The sequence below is a fragment of the Rhineura floridana genome, chromosome 20 (assembly GCF_030035675.1).
Source record: "Rhineura floridana isolate rRhiFlo1 chromosome 20, rRhiFlo1.hap2, whole genome shotgun sequence".
In the NCBI taxonomy this organism is placed as follows: Eukaryota; Metazoa; Chordata; class Lepidosauria; order Squamata; family Rhineuridae; genus Rhineura; species Rhineura floridana.
This window is the reverse complement of record NC_084499.1, coordinates 15,565,947-15,583,685: the sequence shown is the minus strand read 5'-3', so window position 1 is coordinate 15,583,685 and position 17,739 is coordinate 15,565,947. Positions and strand designations below refer to the sequence as shown.

At 44.3% G+C, this 17,739-nt stretch overlaps 1 pseudogene; it reads right to left on the bottom strand.

Annotated features, from left to right (window-relative positions):
- Window positions 1-5,016: 5,016 nt before the first annotated feature.
- Window positions 5,017-5,135, bottom strand: LOC133374082 (5S ribosomal RNA; annotated as a pseudogene).
- Between the last annotated feature and the right edge of the window lie 12,604 nt (window positions 5,136-17,739).

The window sequence follows — 17,739 nt, the reverse complement described above, 5'->3', positions numbered from 1 at the left end:
ATGAATGAAAGAATGAATGAATGAATGAAAGATGCTTAAGCATTGTCCAATTCACAAGACAAAATGAACTCTTGCTGTTGGGTTAATGTGTAGTGTTCCCCAGAACGGTTTCCCTCCGTAAACCAGTCCTCAAACATTTTAGATCCTAGTTGGAGTTAGTCTCTCTCTCTCTCTCTCTCTCTCTCTCTCTCTCACACTCACACACACACACACACACACACACACACACAAGCTAATGTGTATATATAGATAGTGGGTTTTTGTGATGGTACTCATTGGTACAGAGTACCTCCATATCATTTGTGTGTGTGTGTCCATAGCAGTCATTTTGTGCTGCCACCCACAAACCTTTTATCAAGATCTGAGTACAGGCACCTCATTTTTATTAACCAAAAAAGCACTATACTCCTCTCCACACCTTTTCCCAGAAGTCTGGTCTGTGTCTTACGCTGCCCTCTCTGACAGAGCCCTTTGCTTTCTGACCTCTATCATTTGCTTCACCCTTTCTCCTGGAATCAATTACTCTCAGTGCTCTGCTACATATTCATCAGGGCTAAAGCCATTTGACTCCCCCCCCCAAAAGCTCTCTGTTCTCTGGCTCTATCTGTAGATCACAAGGACCCCACTATTTACTGAGCAGCGATGCTACAACTTCATTAATCAAGCAAAAAGGGTGCAGGAAGTTCAGTGTCCCCTGCATGATGAGGATTATTTTTCATATATTTTGTACTGATGCTGCTGTAAGAGAATATTCCTCTGGAAAGTGAAAAGCTTGCAGCGACCCATTTAATGTAGCGGAAAGAGGGCACGCCCTTGCTCTCTTACGAGAATCAGACAAAACCACAGAGACGACAATTTCTTTCAGCTTTCAGGCAGGGTGATTGCTGGCTTAATGACCTTTGATGGCTGGTGGTTACTAGCTGTAGGCATTTGTACTACACAGCTGGTCGTTGGAATGTAGTTAATGAAGAAGATTGCAATCCTGAGAGGCAGGTTAGGATCAGGTTCGTAATCTGGTTTGCACAGTTATGGACTCCTACATATGCTTTAGGACCCCAACTCCCATCAGCCTTAGACGGCATGGCTAATGCTCAGGGATGATGGAAGGATGAGGGCCGAGGCTTCCCTAAGGGGCGGATGCCTCCACTGCCATCTTGGTCGATGGCAGGCATGCGTGCAGCGTGGCCAGCATTCACCTCAATGGGAAAGGTAGGTGGGGAGTGCAGGTAGGCATCATGGGCCTACACGGTTGTAGGGGGAGTGCCTGGGAGTTCCCTCTCTGCAATCCGCAGCTGCCACGGATTGCAGAATGGGAGTGCTACCAACCAACCCTTCAGGGACCCCTCTGAGCCCCAGGGGCCCTCAGCCAGGGCCCAACCTGGCCGTCCTCTGGCGCCAACCCTGCCACTAATGCCTCCTACTGGGGCTGGCCGAGAAATTTGATTCGATTCAATTCAGTGAACTTACTGAATTTGCACATTCTGAAACAATATGCAAATTGATACAAGGCCATCCTTTGAAATATGCATTTCTCTGAATTTTGCAATGTGGGTCTCCACCCAAGTAACGTGTGTCAAAAAAAGGGAAAAGCATATACTAGGATAAAATGTGCGTACAAATGCATGCACTAATGAAAAGATCATAGCAAAACTTATTTCGTTGGGGAACATTGCTTTGCAAAAACTGTATTAGGAAAAACTGCATGCCAAATGTGCATATTTAGGAGACTTTCACACTAAAACGCTGATGAATTTTCACAAGTACTTTAAAAAGCGGCAACTGAAATGTGGAGAACGGACTTGAAAAAATTGCCATCCTGGGCTTCTTCTGGGACGAATTGTGGAATAAAAATTTAATAAATAAGTAAGTAAATAAATGAATGAATGAATAAATAAATAAATAAAAATGAGAAAATGAGAAAAACTGAATTTTTTCTTGGAGGCCCGGCCTCCAAGAGGTCTTCTGTTTCTTTAAAAATTGTGGAGGAGGGAGAATTCCACCTTGTGGTTTTTCCCATTACAGAGTTGCAAGAACACCTGCACTTGGCTGACTTTCTCTTCTCCTAAAGTTACAGGAACAGTCTCAGGCCATGGACCTGGCAACCCTAGTCTTCGGTGATGTACATAAGGGTAAGGAATCAGGCAGCGCTCCTTGGTATGACCACAGAAGTGTCCCTATTGCCATCTCTGAAGTCTTTATTTTATAAATAAATGGGTCTGTGCCTTGCGGTTGGGGCAGGATTTGCTGCCACGATCCCAATCTCCCCTCCAGCCATTGATTTCCCCCAGGTTTGGAACCTCTGAAAACCTCTGCCTGTTCTGGCCTAGCCCCACCAACGAGAACCAGCAAATGTCAACCACTCAGGAATTTGGGCTGAGGACAGTTCCCTGACAGTAAAACGGTCAAGGCTGCGGCCTAAGCGCCTTGCTTCTCTCGAGGGTTACAGCCTGTGGCCCCTAACATTCCAGGGTGGCAATAACGGCGCCTACTCTGCCTTGTATAGATCAGAGGCAGGCGCATCCTCCTTGGTGCGCTAAGGAAGAGTGGCAGGCGGGCAAGAAGATGAGCAGGAAATGTAATTAAGAGGCTTCACGAACGATAAATGTTGCCTCCTTTTATTTCATCCCCTTTCTTCCCTCTCCCCGGAACGTCCCCCCCTGATAAGAAACTAGAGGGATATATTTGGGATGATTACGTTGATTAGAGCACTCGGGTGGGGTGGGGGGAATTGTTACACCCACATGACACATGAACGTGATGGTTTCAGATTTCATTAGGCAGCCTCAGGGCAGCGGCGCTTCACCTCGGCTCCAAATGAGCAAGGCCTCTGTCAGGCATCCTTAATGGTCATTTTTGCATCAGCGGTAATGAGCCTGCCACGGAAGCCGCTTTCTTAACCCCTCAGCCCAACATCTTTGGAACAGTGCAGGAGCCACCCCGGGCGGGGGGGACAGAAATGAGTCCTGAGCTAATCAGGGCATTGCTTTGTGTCAGTTTCGGTGTGTGCAGGGGTGGGCGTTTCAAACGAACCCGAACAACCTGACTCGGAACAGAGAGATGTTGCTTCAAATCCAGTTGCTGTCTTTCTAACGAATCTTCCCCAGAAGGATAACATGAGGATGGGAACCATATATGCTTCCAGGGTTGGTGTCAGCCCCTGGCATCCTTGGGAAGGCTGGCCACTGATGCCGGCCCTGGTACCCACTGTTTAAATTTCCCATAATGCTCCAGAGCGACACAGTTAAAACGGTGAGCGGCTCACAACTGCCTAATGCAGATGATTGGGCTTTGGTGGCTTGCCTGCCCATGCTAGCACCTAGCAGGCCCACTGGAGAGGGACCACTAATTTAGAAAGGGGCCTACTGGAGAAGACTTGTGGACCCTCCTCAAACTTTGAACAGGCCAGGGTGGGGTAAAAATTAAAAAGTGGGTCAAAACCTGCCCCCCCATTTTTTCTGATCATTTTGTTCCATGCAACAGGGGTGGAAGACGTCAGACTTAGGGGCCAAATCCTCTGTCTGGCCCTTGGTCTGGAAGTTGCAGCTTGTGCAGAATGTGTTTTCCTTCAACATGTAATGCCAGCATTGAGGGAACTATGACTCGCCTAGATTTAATGACTGTAGATGACAACGGTGAACAAGGTTGCTTAGGACTGTGTGCACTGAGTCCTACTGAGAGTAGGCTAAGGATGGAAGGATCTGTCCGCTCTGGTCCTCTCCATTTCTCATATTTCCAGTCTTAAATTTGATTGTCCACTTTTCTGCAACAATATGTGATTTTTTGGGGAAAAAATCCTCCTGAAAATTCTCCACCATTTTAGTGCAGATTTCTCCTAATAAATCCATTCTGTAGGCAGTTTTGACAAAGGTCCACAGTTTTTGCAAGCCGTTTCTTGTCCACTGATGCAGTTTTCTATGTTATTTTCACACCGATATTCATTTTTTATGCATCGCTTCTCCTAGCGTATGCATTTTTGCGAACGCTGTTCGGTGGGTGAACTGCGCCGCAAAATTCTGATAAGTACGCATGTCGAAGGATGGCTGAGTTTCGGTTCTCAGATTGTTTCGGAAACTGCAGATTTGATAAATTCGGCTTTCAATGCCAACTGAATTGAATTTTTCTTCCATCCCTAGAGTGAAAAAATGGAAATGGACTGCCTTCAAGTAGATTCCGACTTATGGCGACCCTATGAATAGGGTTTTCATGGTAAGCGGTATTCAGAGGGGGGTTACCATTGCCTTCCTCTGAGGCTGAGAGGCAGTGACTGGCCCAAGGTCACCCAGTGAGCTTCGTGGCTGTGTGGGGATTCAAACCCTGGTCTCCCTGGTCGTAGTCCAACACTCAAACCACTATGCCATGCTGGCTCTCATCCTTAGAGTAGACCCATTAAAATAAATGTAACTAAGTGAGTCATGTCCATCAGTTTCAATGGGTTTACTCTGAATAGGACTCGTAGCGCTACAGGCCTAGGAAGCTGCTTTATACTTACTCAGAACATTTGGTGCATCTCCCTCAGTACTGTCTACACTGACTGGCAGCAGCTCTCGGGGATTTCAGGCAGGGGTCTCTCCCAGCCTTAACTTGGAGATGCCATTGGGGATTGAACCTGGGACCGTCTGCATGCAAAACAAATGCTCTGCCATTGAGCTACATCCTTGTCTCCTTAGGGGCCTATTTACGTTGCCCCCCACAGCAGAGGTTTGTTCCATGGTGGCATGCAAAAAAGGTTTTTGCCGATGCTAAACATTTTTTATTTTATTTTCATAGGCTCTGCCAGAAGGATGAGTTGACTTGTGTGCAGTATCTTATTTCTCTTTGGAGATCTGTTTTTATGTGTTGCATTTTTAAAACATTGTGATAGTACACCACAGTGGTCATTTTGTAATGCTTTGGTGTTGTTCTATGCCTTCAAGTCGATTACGACTTATGGCGACCCTATGAATCTTTTTTTAGATATATTCATAGGGCTTGCATGGTAAGAGGTATTCAGAGGTGGTTTACCATTGCCTTTTTCCAAGCCTACGGCAGCCGGGATTCCCAGGTGGTCTCCCATCCACATACGAACCAGGCCTGACCCTGCTTAGCTTCTGAGCTCAGATGAGATTGGGCGTGTCCAGGGCAGTATGGCCATAGGCTTTGTAATCTAGCAGCTTGCAAATATTCCAGATCAATAAAGGAAAGCATGCCAGGGACTGAACGTGGTACCTTCTGCCAGAACAGCAGGAGCTTTGTCGTTGCACCGTGGCCTGTCCCAAGCTACCAAGCTGACCTACCTCACAGGCCTGTTTTGAGGATAACATGCAGAAGCAGACTCTATGTATGCTCTTCCTCCCAAGTGTCTTCGAAGGGAGTTGGAACGCAAAAGTCATAAATCAATAAATACGGACTCTGGGGCGAGGAAACGGCACACAAGGGGGAAATGAGAGGCATAGTCCAAGTGATGGCTGGTGCCCTTGGGGCTGGTGGGGTGGAAGGCAGGGCGCCCAACAATAAGTGGAGCCAGAGACCAATGAGAGGTGGAGCCCAGGAATTCTAAATTTGTCCCCATCCTCCTCCCTGCTGAGTTTTGAAAGGGAAATGCTGAGACTAAGGGAGATGGAAGCTGAGAGGCAGTGCCTGCCCCTGGACTGGTTCTCCCCCTCCTCATATAATCCTCACAACAACCCTGTGAGGTGGTTAGGCTGAGAGACAGTGACTGCCCCAAGGTCGCCCAGTGAGCTTCATGGCTGAGTGGGGATTCGAACCCTTGTCTCCTGGGTCATAGCAAGATACTATGGCAAAGGCAAGATCCAAAATAGGTATCTGCTCCTTAAAACCAAATCTCTGAGGATTTTTTTTTTAAAAAAGTATCATCAGATACAACAGGGGACAGCAATTCTGCATCTTTTGCATTGAAAGGGGAATTCTGGCAAATGCAGCTTCACCTGCGGTCTTGCACCATGACAAGCTGCTTCTGCCACAGTGCTCTTTTATTAATTCCCTCCTGCACAACAATCCCTGCTAAAATCATGTTTTTTTAAAAAAATTGCAATGTACTGATGTCAAAACCAATCCAAGCCGTGGGTGCATATATTTAAATTAAAAGTAATTAAAAATGGGCCGCCAGAGGGGCGGGTAGATGGCGAAATGATAGATTCAATGCCGGAAAATGAAGTAATGAAATACTTTATGGATTAACTCGTATCAGACTTTTTTTTGCAAATTTATTTTTCATTACGGCCCATCCATATCAGATACTGTCTGGATTTATTAGGCTGCCTTCAGGGTAGTCAGCCCTGCGACGCGATGCCTGTGCGCGCATGCGTGTGTGGGTGTAGATAGACGAGCTCTTTCCCCCGTTTAAGGTGAGGTGGGGGCTGGCCAGCCTTTCGCTGCGGTCACTTTGCCTCGATGATGACAAGCGATGGAAGGACGGGCCTTTCATCACCCCCACCCTCCACACTCTAATCGCTCCCCTTGTGTTATTAACATTATTATTCATAAACATTTTTTTTAAAAATAAATAAAATGAAGGCAAGGAAGCATACCGGCTGCTAAATCATTACAGCATCAAACCCAGAGGACACTGTTTCCAGGTCATTACTTCAGTTCGTCTAGAGTGTCTTGAGGTCCTGAAGGGCTTGGGGGTGGGGGGTGGGATGCAATAAGCCAATTCATCTGCGACATTTCCCCTGAGCCTTAGGTGTTAATGAGAGAGATTTTCCACGTGGCTGTTAATGCTCTGTGTGGTTTAGAAAGTTAACAGGCAGAAAAGAAAAGAGTTTCTGAGTTTCCTGACCCTGTTTTCATCTCCCCTCACTCTGTATGTCATCCGCTTTGGGTATGCTTTGATCATTTGTATTTACAAAGAATGCTTCCTCTTTTCTGATCACCATTGCGGGGTGTGTGTGTGTAAATTGCCCCTCTTTTGTTATAGAATTTTAGATTTGGAAGGGTTCTTGGAGGTCATCTAGTCCAACCCACTGCTTCATGAAGGGTCTGTAATGTGGCTCTGTGGCAGCACACCTGCTTTGCATGCAGACAATCCCAGGTTCAATCCCTAGCATCTCCAGGTAGGGTTAGGAATGTCCCCTGCCTGAAATCCTGGACAGCTGCTGCCAGTCAGAGCAGGCAATGCTGACCTGGATGGATCAAGGCTCTGACTCCACGTATGGCAGTTTCCTGTGTTCCTGGGAAGGGCCGTGGCTCAGTGGTGGAGCATCTGCCTTGCATGCAGACGGTCCCAGATTCAATCTTCAGCATCTCCCTGTAGGGAAGGCAATGTCCCCTGTCTGGAACTCTAGAGAGCTGCTGCCAGTCAGTGTAGACAATGCTGAGCTAGCGGGACCAAGGTTCTGACTTGGTAGAAGGCGCTACGTCCAATGCAGCATGCAGCTGCAGTGCTCCCGACAGACGCTCTGCTAAAACTAAAAAGAGAGCCCACCACCTTCACAAGGCAATCTGCTGCCCACTCTTGGAGAGCTCTTGCCATGGGGACGTTGCTCCTGAGCTTGAGCCGAAGTCTGCTTCTCCGCCATTCCCACTGGGTGGTTCCAGACCTGCTCTCTGGAGCAACAGGGAACAGACCTGCTCCGTCGTCCACATCCACCGGCCCTTCCCATTATTGGAAGACATCTGTCGTTTGCTTTATTTCTTGACTATAGCTTTGCCCTGATTTGGGGACGATTATACCAAGAGGACCTACCGTGCACTCTTAACACTGGAGTGGGTTTGTGGGGAAGAGGGACAGAAGGATCTGGTGATGGCAGTTCTCCAAGTTTCTGGAGCAATTCGCAATTTTTTTTAACAAAAAACCTTGTGAAAATTCTTCAGAATTTTAGTGCAAATTTATTCGGGCGAACCCATGTTTATGTGCACTTTTGACTCATGTTATGCCCCAAGGGAAAAATTCCTGAGAAATATTTCGTCTAGCCTAACAACCTACTCTGGTCCTGAAATTACCTTCTTTCTCTTAGAAGATGCTTAGCCATATACAACATATAGAACGCTTCAGCTGCAAGGAAGCTGCAGGCAGAAAGAACGAGTGGAAAGTAGCAGATCATGTTTATTTATTATTTAATTTGTATCCCGCCCTTCCTCCCAGCAGGAGCCCAGGGCGGCAAACAAAGCGCTAGAAATACTTTAAAACATCATAAAAACAGATCTTAAAATACATTAAAACAAAACAGCGTTAAAAACATTTTTTTAAAAATGTTCAAGAGTTTTAAGTCTTGAATTTCAGCTTAGATTGGATTTTGCTGTACTGTATCAAAGGTTTTATATAATTATGTTGTATTTCAATTTTATAATTGTGTTATCTATATTTATCCTATTGTATACAATGGAGTCTATTTTAACATTGTCAAGGCCAATGGCTTATATGATAAAAAAACTTTTGGTTGATGATATAATGCATTTTTGTATATTTTCAGTGATATGTTCATTTTGTTAAGCACAGATCTCCCCGGGTATATGCATTTTTGTAAGCACTGGTTGTCTAGAGATTGTATTGCAAAATTTGTAAATGTGTACATTTTGAAGAATGGCTTTATTTTGGTTTTCATATTGTTTTGGAAAGTTCTTTTTTGATAGGCAGGGCTTTAAATGCAAATAGTATAAAATTTCTTTCCCATCCCTAGTTGGGAAGGAGATGGTCTTTTGGATATTTGCAGCCCAAATAATTTAGGACTTTAAATACCAATGTGAGCCCCTTGGATTGCGTCTCGAAATGAACAGGCAACTGGTGCAGCTGGTTGAGGGCAGGGATTATGTGAACTCTATGGGAACCCCGGGCTCCCTTGGGGAGGAAAGGCGAGATATAAATTCAATGATAAATAAAATAATACATAAACCCTGGTCTGTAACTTGGCTGCTGCGGTTTGGACCAGTGAGTTTCTAAATCGTCTTCAAGGGCAGCCCCATGTAGATTGCATTGCAGTAGTCCAAGTTTCGCCTTCAGACGTTCCTGCTCAACATCTTAGGGGTTGGAGATGGAAATGCCAAGGGTGAGAATAATGGGAGGCAGGGCTGGCATGTCTGACCTGATGCCCCCTCACATTTTATGCCCACACGTGATCTTTGAATGCTTGAATACGGTTAATATCCCGGTTTGTTTGTTTTTTATAAGGAACAGTGTGGACTCCTTTGTTAGCCCAGAGAACATTGACTGCAATCTTATACATACTTACCTGGGAGTAAGCCCCATTGAAGTCAATGGGGCTTACTTCTGTGTAGACATATATACGCTTGCACCAGTAGAATGCCTGCTTGGAAACACTAAGGACTGTGATCTGCATCTGAATTATAAATGAACATTCTGAATCCATGCAGTTCATAATTAATAACCATGTTAATGAACTTCACTTTCCAATAGCACAAATATTCCCTCCCCCTCTCTTCCCAGATTGGAAAGTCTTTGGCTCCCAACCACTAAAAAGCTGTTGTTAAATGTGCGTGCGTGCGTGTGTAGAATGCATAAAAACGACACAATATTAGGAAAACATTGATTTTTCTACTTGTTTTTATGCATGTTTATTAACTCAGACACTTTGGAAGGAGTCCGTTATGTGCATGATTGATGCTGGGCAGCCACTTATGAATCTCTGATGATGAAACATATCCAGCTGAATTTAGCAGATTCTGCAGAAAACAAAAAATTAGAGTAAAAAAAAAAGTAATTAAGAAATGCCAGCTGAATTTCTAGGCAATAACGGTTAAACATTCCCTGTGAGACCATGGGATTATAATTCCGTTCCCTCATCTGTATGTTGCTCTGCCGTCAAGTTATCGTCTTCCTTCGCCAATATTGCACTCAGATTCTTTGCCAAAAAGCTAATGTTCAGTGTTGTTGGGATACATGGTTATGTTATTTGTTCTGGGTCCACTGAGCCACTTGTGCTTATCTAGCAGTGTGTTCTGTGACACAGACCATATTCACACCATGCATTTATTCCAGTAAAGAGTCATGGCTTCCCTCCCAAAGAATCTTGGGAAGTGTAGTTTGCGAAGGGGGCTGACAGTTGTTAGGAGACTCCTATTCCCCTCGGAGAGCTACAATTCCCAGAAGAAGGACTGTGAAACCACTCTGAGAATTGTAGCTCTATGAGAAGGAGTCTCCCAACAACTCTCAGCACAGTTAGATTCTTTGGAGGAAGCCATGTCTGTTTAACATGGAATAAATGTTTGGTGTAAACGTGGCATAAGAGTTGTAGCCGACTATGTCCTACTCAGAGTGGACCAATGGAAATTAATGAACGTAAGCTGATCATGCCTATTAACATCAATGGGTCTACTCTGAGTAGAACTAGCACTGAATACCACCCTACGAACATCAGAAGGAACCTGCTAGATCAAGCCAAAGGCCCATCCGGTCCAGCATCCTGTTCTCACAATGGCCAACCAAATGCCCCCAATGGGAAACCTGGAAGCAGGACCTGAGCGCAACAGCAGTCTCCCCACTTGTGATCCCCAACAATGGGTATTCAGAGGCATCCCACCTCCGACAATGGAGGGAGAACATAGCCATCATGGTTAGACATCATGCTCCAACCTGCCCATCTTGTAAAATTGTTGCTGGTTGCTTGGCTGGATTTACCTCTAGGAGGCACTGTTGGTGATGGTTCCAGCTAAGGACACCTCTCCAGGACTTAGAGGAGGGACAGGGAAGCTGTGGCTCTCCATATGTTGTGGGACTACCATTCCCATCAGCCCCAGTCACCATAGCCAGGGATGATGGAAGTTGGAGTCTAACAACATATGGAAGACACCATGCTGGCAAGCCCGGGGTTAGATTCCATGTGCGAATGATGCGTATGAGAGCAACAAAAGGATGGCATCTGACAGTAGCATTCACAGAGCAGGGCTGGGGAACCTGTGGCTCTCCAGATTGTTGGGAGTAAAGCCCCAACGCTTGCAACAAGTAACGTGGAGCAGCAGGGGACAATAGACAGAAAGGCAACCAATTTTTCCCCTTGCTGATTCCTTCTTTAGTAACTACTTGTTGGGTTTTTTCCATGCTTTACTTCCCTCCTCTTCCTTTCTAGTAAGTCAGAGAGAGTGCCTGAGAGCGCCAGCCTCAGAACTCTACAATGGCCACATGTATGCCTGTGGTCAGAGTGACTTTATTTCCCAGGAGTAATAACCTTTTCAGTTTCTTTATTCCCATCTTACCAGACTTTATCTCTGCATTCTGCTGCAATATATACCAAACTCCTATACAGATGTTGCTGGGGTCCATTTCCTTTCATGCCAGCGCAGCCCCCCCTGCAGCTATGTCAATGCACGCAGTGACTGTGGCACAGAGATGAGGCACATCCCTGCCCGGAAGCAAAGAGGTCGAGGCTGGCTGGCAGCCATGATCACATTTAGGGATGGGGTGGGGAGGAGAAAGTTGGGATTGTCTTTTAATGCAAAGGCATCTCAGGTCTTCTTGGGTGGAGGGGCTCCTCAGAACATCTCAGGTGGGCTTCTCCTGCTCAAAGCTATTCCTGATGGAGGCCATGAGTTTGGGGTCATGATGAAAACATTTCAAAGGGGGAGGAAGGAGTCAAAAAGGCCACTGGACACTTGCAAGCCCATTGTTTGAATCTACAGATAGGGCAGAAATCCAGCCTGGTGCAGATTTTAATGCGAATCTACCCAAGTTGCCCTTCCCAAACGATACGCCAACTGAAACACAGCTGTTCTTTGAAATTAGCATGTCTGAATTTTGTGATGTAGCTCTCCAACCTCAAAGTGCCTATTAGGGGAAAGCATGCATATAAATCCATCTATTTGTGAAAACAACATATACAAATGCATTGCCGTAGAGATAAAGGCTTGCCAAAAAGTATATATAAGAGAAATGGACACGAAAATGCAATTGAATTTTCACGAAGGCTTTCTTAAAAAGAAAGAAAAGAATGAGCAAAGCGATCTGGGAACTTGGCGCCCTGAACTTCTGATTGGAATAATCACGAGACCCAGGGAGGAAATGCCGGATTCTGTCTATCTCTAGTCACCCTGGGGTTGTGCTTCCACGATTGTCCGGCTATCTGCTAGACCAGTGGTTCCCAGTTCCCCTCCCCTGCAGACTGCTAAGGGTCTGAATGATTGCTCTGCCTGTTGCAGCAGTTGCAATCACCTGTGCTAGATGTTGTTTTCAGTTGCATTTTCACAGACATGCTGTGAACCACCTGCATAGAGCTAGTGGTCCGTGGACCACAGTTTGGGAGTCCCTGTACGATTCTATTTATTAATTGTTACATTTATCTCAGTCTGCATCTGTACTGTAATTTTTTAAAGATGTTTTAAAAGCTGGTTGTTTTCTAGAATATGTTTTGAAACATGTTTCAAAGGTGTTTTCTTTTTCAGATTTTTTAAAAAAGATTTTTTTAATCCTTGTTGTTTGCCACCCTGGGTTCCTTCTGGGAGGAAGGGTGGTCTATAATATCAATATCAATATCAATATCAACATCAATAAAACAACAACAATAAATTTATATCCCGCCTTTCCTCCAAGGACCTCAAGGTGGCGTACAAACATGGTTCTCTCCCTTCCAACTTTATCTTCACAATGACCCTGTGAGGTAGGTTAGGCTGAGAGACAGTGACTCACCCAAGGAGTCCTAGAATGTAAGCCGCCTCAAACCAGCCAACCTCAGATGGCTAGTAAAAAAAAAAAGGGCTAAAAGATTTCAAATAAATAAAACAATTTAGCAATAACCTCCCACTACAGTGTGACCCATCGCTGGTAGCAAGTGACAGTTTCTGTATATATCTATGAACCTGTATATGTCCACTGAATCCTCCTCCCCTTTCCTGCTGAATTGGTCCTATTGCACAAACACAATTAATTGCAAGTTTTCAAGGCAGCCAGCACCTGTGGCCATAATGGAGCGCAATATGAGCTGGAATACAAAATCCATATATAGATTTTTTCTCTCTCTCTCTCTCCTCTCTTTTCCCCTCCCTGGGTTGTAAACGGCCCACACAACTGCTGTCTTTGGGGTGGGGATAGAGTGGTAGCCTAGATATATATATAGGAACGCATCATGCGCAGAGGAATTTCATTCTGCCCGGGGGTGACGAGGTAGGGCTCGTTAATGTGGCTGGCCTTTTTCAGGAAAAGATTTTGAGAGACGGTATAATCAGAGTGTTCTAAAGAGCTGAGGGAGATGGTTATTAAAGGATGGTGGGCGACACAAAAGCGCAGCACCGTTAAAGCGTTGTGAGATTGTGTCTCTGATAGCCGATTGCTTGCGTTGCCCTTCACAGTCGCTTCCAGGGGGACAGAGCTAAGGAGAAAAGGAAAGGAATTGATGATAGAATATTACCCACGGGGCCATTCCCAAGATCTTGAACATGGACACACACATGTGCATCCATGTACATATATGCGCACAACCTTCCTTCCTTCCTTCCTTTGGAGAAGTTTTATTAAGGCTACAATCCTATGCAAACTTACTTGGAAGTAGGGATGGCCTCAGTTGGAATTTAAAGCCAAATGTATTAAATTTGCACTTTCCAAAACAATATGTGAACGGAAACACGGCCATCCTTCAAAATCTGCGCTTATCCAAACGTTGAGATGCAGTAATATTTATAAAATGAATATATGTGGGGGAAATAAAATTAAATATATTAGCGACCATAACATACAAAATGCATTATATTCTGAGAAATGGCTTGCAAAAAATGTGTACATTAGTCAGAACTGTCTACAAAAATGTGTTGATTAGGAGAAATTTGCATTGAAATACTGGAGAATTTTCATGAGGATTTTTTCTTTTTTTGCAGAAATGTGGAGAACTGAATTTCAGATTGGAAAAATAAGAAATGGAGTTGGAAGTCAACCCTGCTGGGCTTAGTCTTGTCATAAAAGAGCTGCTGACTGATTTAAAGGACTTCTACTTGATTAGCCTTTCAATAAATTAATTTGTTCATTAGTTAATTGACTACATTTAGATACATTTACAAATGATCACATCCCTCTCTCCTCCTCAGTATTGGTGCCTTTTAGAGAGACCTAACAACCCATAACAACCTAAAAACTAAGTTCCTGTTTAATAAAAATGGACAACCACTCCTTGTTCAGAAGAAAGACCATCAGGATTTCTTTTTTAATCACCCATGACAGCAACAAACCACAACCACAACAGCTTCAGAAAAGAAACAAGAGTGCCCTTAACTCTCAACCACATTGATCAAACGGTGTGTACTCAAACGGTGTTCCATGTCCCCTACCAAAATTCTTTATCAAATCCAGAAATTCTGAAACCTATATGCAAATTGAGCACATCTGCACAATCTTTTCTTATTTTGCATTGCAATATTTAATTCTGCAATTTTGTGTGTTTGCTTGTAAGTGTTAAAAGTCTCCTATAAAATTTTCCACCAAGTTCGGGGGGGGGGGAACTCAGTTCTAAAACCCTTATGCAAACTGAGCACATTTACTTCCTTTTTTAAATTTTGCATTGCATAATTTATTCTGCAATTTGGTTTGTTTAAAAATCCCCTACCAAAATTTTCCATCAAATTCAGAGAGTGGAAAAACTCAATTCTGAAACCTGTATGCAAATTGAGCATGACTTTTTCTTATTTTGCATTGCATAATTTACTCTGCAGTTTTGCTTGTTTGCTTGTCTTGAAAGTCACTGAAAAGAGGAAAGGAATTCTTCAGGGCACTGAAGCCCAGATCAAATCTTATGCAACTTGTGTGTGTGTGTGTGTGTATGCTGAGATTTTTGCAGGCATTGTCTCCACACCTCCTTCAAGAATACTGGCCCAAACAGGAGGGTTATAAACTCAACATTTTAAAAAAGCTGATATTGCCAGAAAGCTGCATTCTTCAGCAAATACCACTTCCCTCACTGTTCTAATTCCTATAATAAAACAATAATAATGATTTCTTTAAACATTACAAACTCATAGAAACATAACAAAAGGGAAAAAAGGAAACAATTAACATAATTCATCATCATGATTTCATACATCAATTCCTTAAATTTGGGTGTTAAGTTGGGCCTTTATGCTATACATTAAATCAATTACATATTGACTGATTTCTAATATTTTCCCCTTTGCCTTCACAGAATCATTTCAGGGAGCTCGGCTCAATTTCCTTGCTAACTATCAGTCAACTGTTCCATATCCCGGAATATACAATTGGTACTGTGGGACCCTCCACCTGTTCACTAATAAACCTAATAACATCAGACCAAGCCACTGTGAAGTCATCTCTCTTCCTTATATCTCGTGCCATCCTTAATTTATCTGTAAGCTTTTCCAGTAATGCTGTGTCCTATACCATATGATACCAATACACTTTACTAACACCTGCCAGGCCCTTCCAAAATCGCGCTATGGTGACTCGTCCCACCAATAATAAAACATTGATTACTTTCTTATTCTGTAATTCCAAATCTTCATTCAAGAACAGGTTCAGTAGCATCAGTTGCGGGGATAAATTAATCTGCTGTCGTTCTCTCTCTCCTATTTCCTCTGCAACTGAGGGGCTGTATTGCTGGTTGCATAGATGAGATCTTTCGAGGTGTCATATACCACCTGTATAAACAATTTTAGAGACAGCACTCTGTGTTTAGTGGATATCGAGGCAAATAGCCATTTGTTCCACATAATCACCCAACCTTCTGGGAATCCCGCTTCTGGGAGGGGACTTTCCACATGTTCAGAGGCTATAGAGCTAAAGCTTTATTGACACACACACACACACCGGTCCCACGCCTGGCTGAATTCCTGGTTGTAAGTTCAGGTCTGTGGCTTCCTTTATGGAATCAATCCATCTCTTGTTTGGCCTTCCTCTTTTTCTACTCCCTTCCAGTTCCATACACAGCTTAAATCTGAACCTTTTTCAGCCCAAAGGCTCCATTCCTTTCTGGGCAACCTTTTGGGGAGAGGGGCAGGCCAGGCGTGGGAAGAATGGGCAGAGCAAGGAATGTTGATTTCACTTTTGTGCAGCAGAATAGTTTCTACACACAGCCCTCTCTATCCACCCTGCAGGCAACCAAGAGGATTGCCAGAGCTCAAAGATAGAGTCTGGCCAGGCAAAAGCACTCAGAGTGCAAAGCAGGGTGTTTGAGGGGTGTGGGCTGAAGAGAGAGGGTGTGTCCTGGGGCGTTCCGAGGGCCAAATAGAGAGGTCTGGTGGGCCACATTCAGCCCTGGGGCCTGAGGTTCCCACCCCGGGCTACAGTCTCTCTCTCTCTCTCTCTCTCTCTAGTTTTGCACTTTTTGAGCACCACGTTCCATGCCTGTTGATTGCAAGTCATTATTTTTATATCGCAAACAGCCTTGAGTGCTTTGGCAGAAAGGCATTCTGTGAAAGGAGGAAATCACTCGATTTTAATAACAGCCTTGTACAAAACAGCTTCCTCTAATTTCAAAACCCAGCTTGCATCCCTTTCACAACGATCAGTGGTAGGAAAGGTAGTTGGCTCAATTTTAGCAAGTTCTGCTTTCCACGGTGAAAGCCTCATGCTACCTTTTGGAGGGTACTTAAAGTTGGGACACACATGTAATAACTTTGTTATTATTCTGTAATTACTATGGGATTCCTTGATTATTTATCTCTCGCCAAGTATGTGGTAATTGTGTTTTGGCCGTGGCGTCTAAATTGCGCTATAATTACAGAAAAATTTATAGGTTTTTTTTTTAAAAAATACTTCTTACAAGTTAAGCTTTTAAATCACACAGGCCCCATGTAAATACTTGAAAATTATCCAGTAATTACTTATTTACATTGTAATTAAAATAAGTAATTAGCATACATTTGCAGAGGATTTACATACTTATTGGCGAAAATAGTTTCCCCGGCAGATGCAATGGAAATCTTTGGCTGATCATAAAAAAAAAAAAAGGAAGAAGCAAAGGAGGAGGAAAACACATAGGCAAAATGGCACAAAAAAGATATGTTGGTTGATCTTAGTTATTTTGGGTACTGGCTGAAACATGCCAGCAGTTCAACATTTATGGGACATCGCAGAACTCAATTCCTTGTTCTGAGAATGTCAGATGCTGGGAAGTTCAAAACAGAAAAAGCGATTTCCTGCTTCTTGCGCCGTCATGGCTGGTGATTGGAGGGGGAATTGTGGGTAAAAGATGTCCTCATGCTTCTTATATCCAGCCGATCACTGTGCTCTGCAGGAAAAGGCCTCCTGCAGATACCGTCTTATCAGGAGGTCCATTCTGTACGATGCAAGAATTGGGCCTTTAGTGTGACAGCTTGGAACTCCCTCTCGTTTATTTATTTATTTATTATTTAATTTCTGCCCCGCCCTTCCTCCCAGCAGGAGCCCATGATATGCGGAGTTATTTCCAATGGTCCAGAGGTTACCGACTCCGGCTGTAGGACAGGGGCCTCTGGAGCATTCAAGGACTCCCGTGACTACACACTTAGAGGATAAAGTCACTTGACTTTGGTGTGACCTCAATTCTGCTGTCATTGCAGTTTCAGATGAGGTGCCCAATGCTGGAGTTGGTGCTGTGTTGTGGGATCAGTTTCAGTTTATGTGGACAGGGTGCTGATGGCTACACATCCAGCCATATGCCCTCTTGACCCCGTCCCTCCTAGCTTATTAAATCTAGCAGAGGGGGGTTGACTGGCTGGGTCCAGGGTGTGGTTAATAGTTCATTGCATGAGGGGGTGGGGTTCCTGCAGCCTTGGAAGAGGCGGTGGTGTGGTTACTCCTAAAGAAACTGGCCCTGTTCCCCTTGGACTGGAATATTTGTTGACCAGCCACAAATATCCCCTTCATGGGGAAGG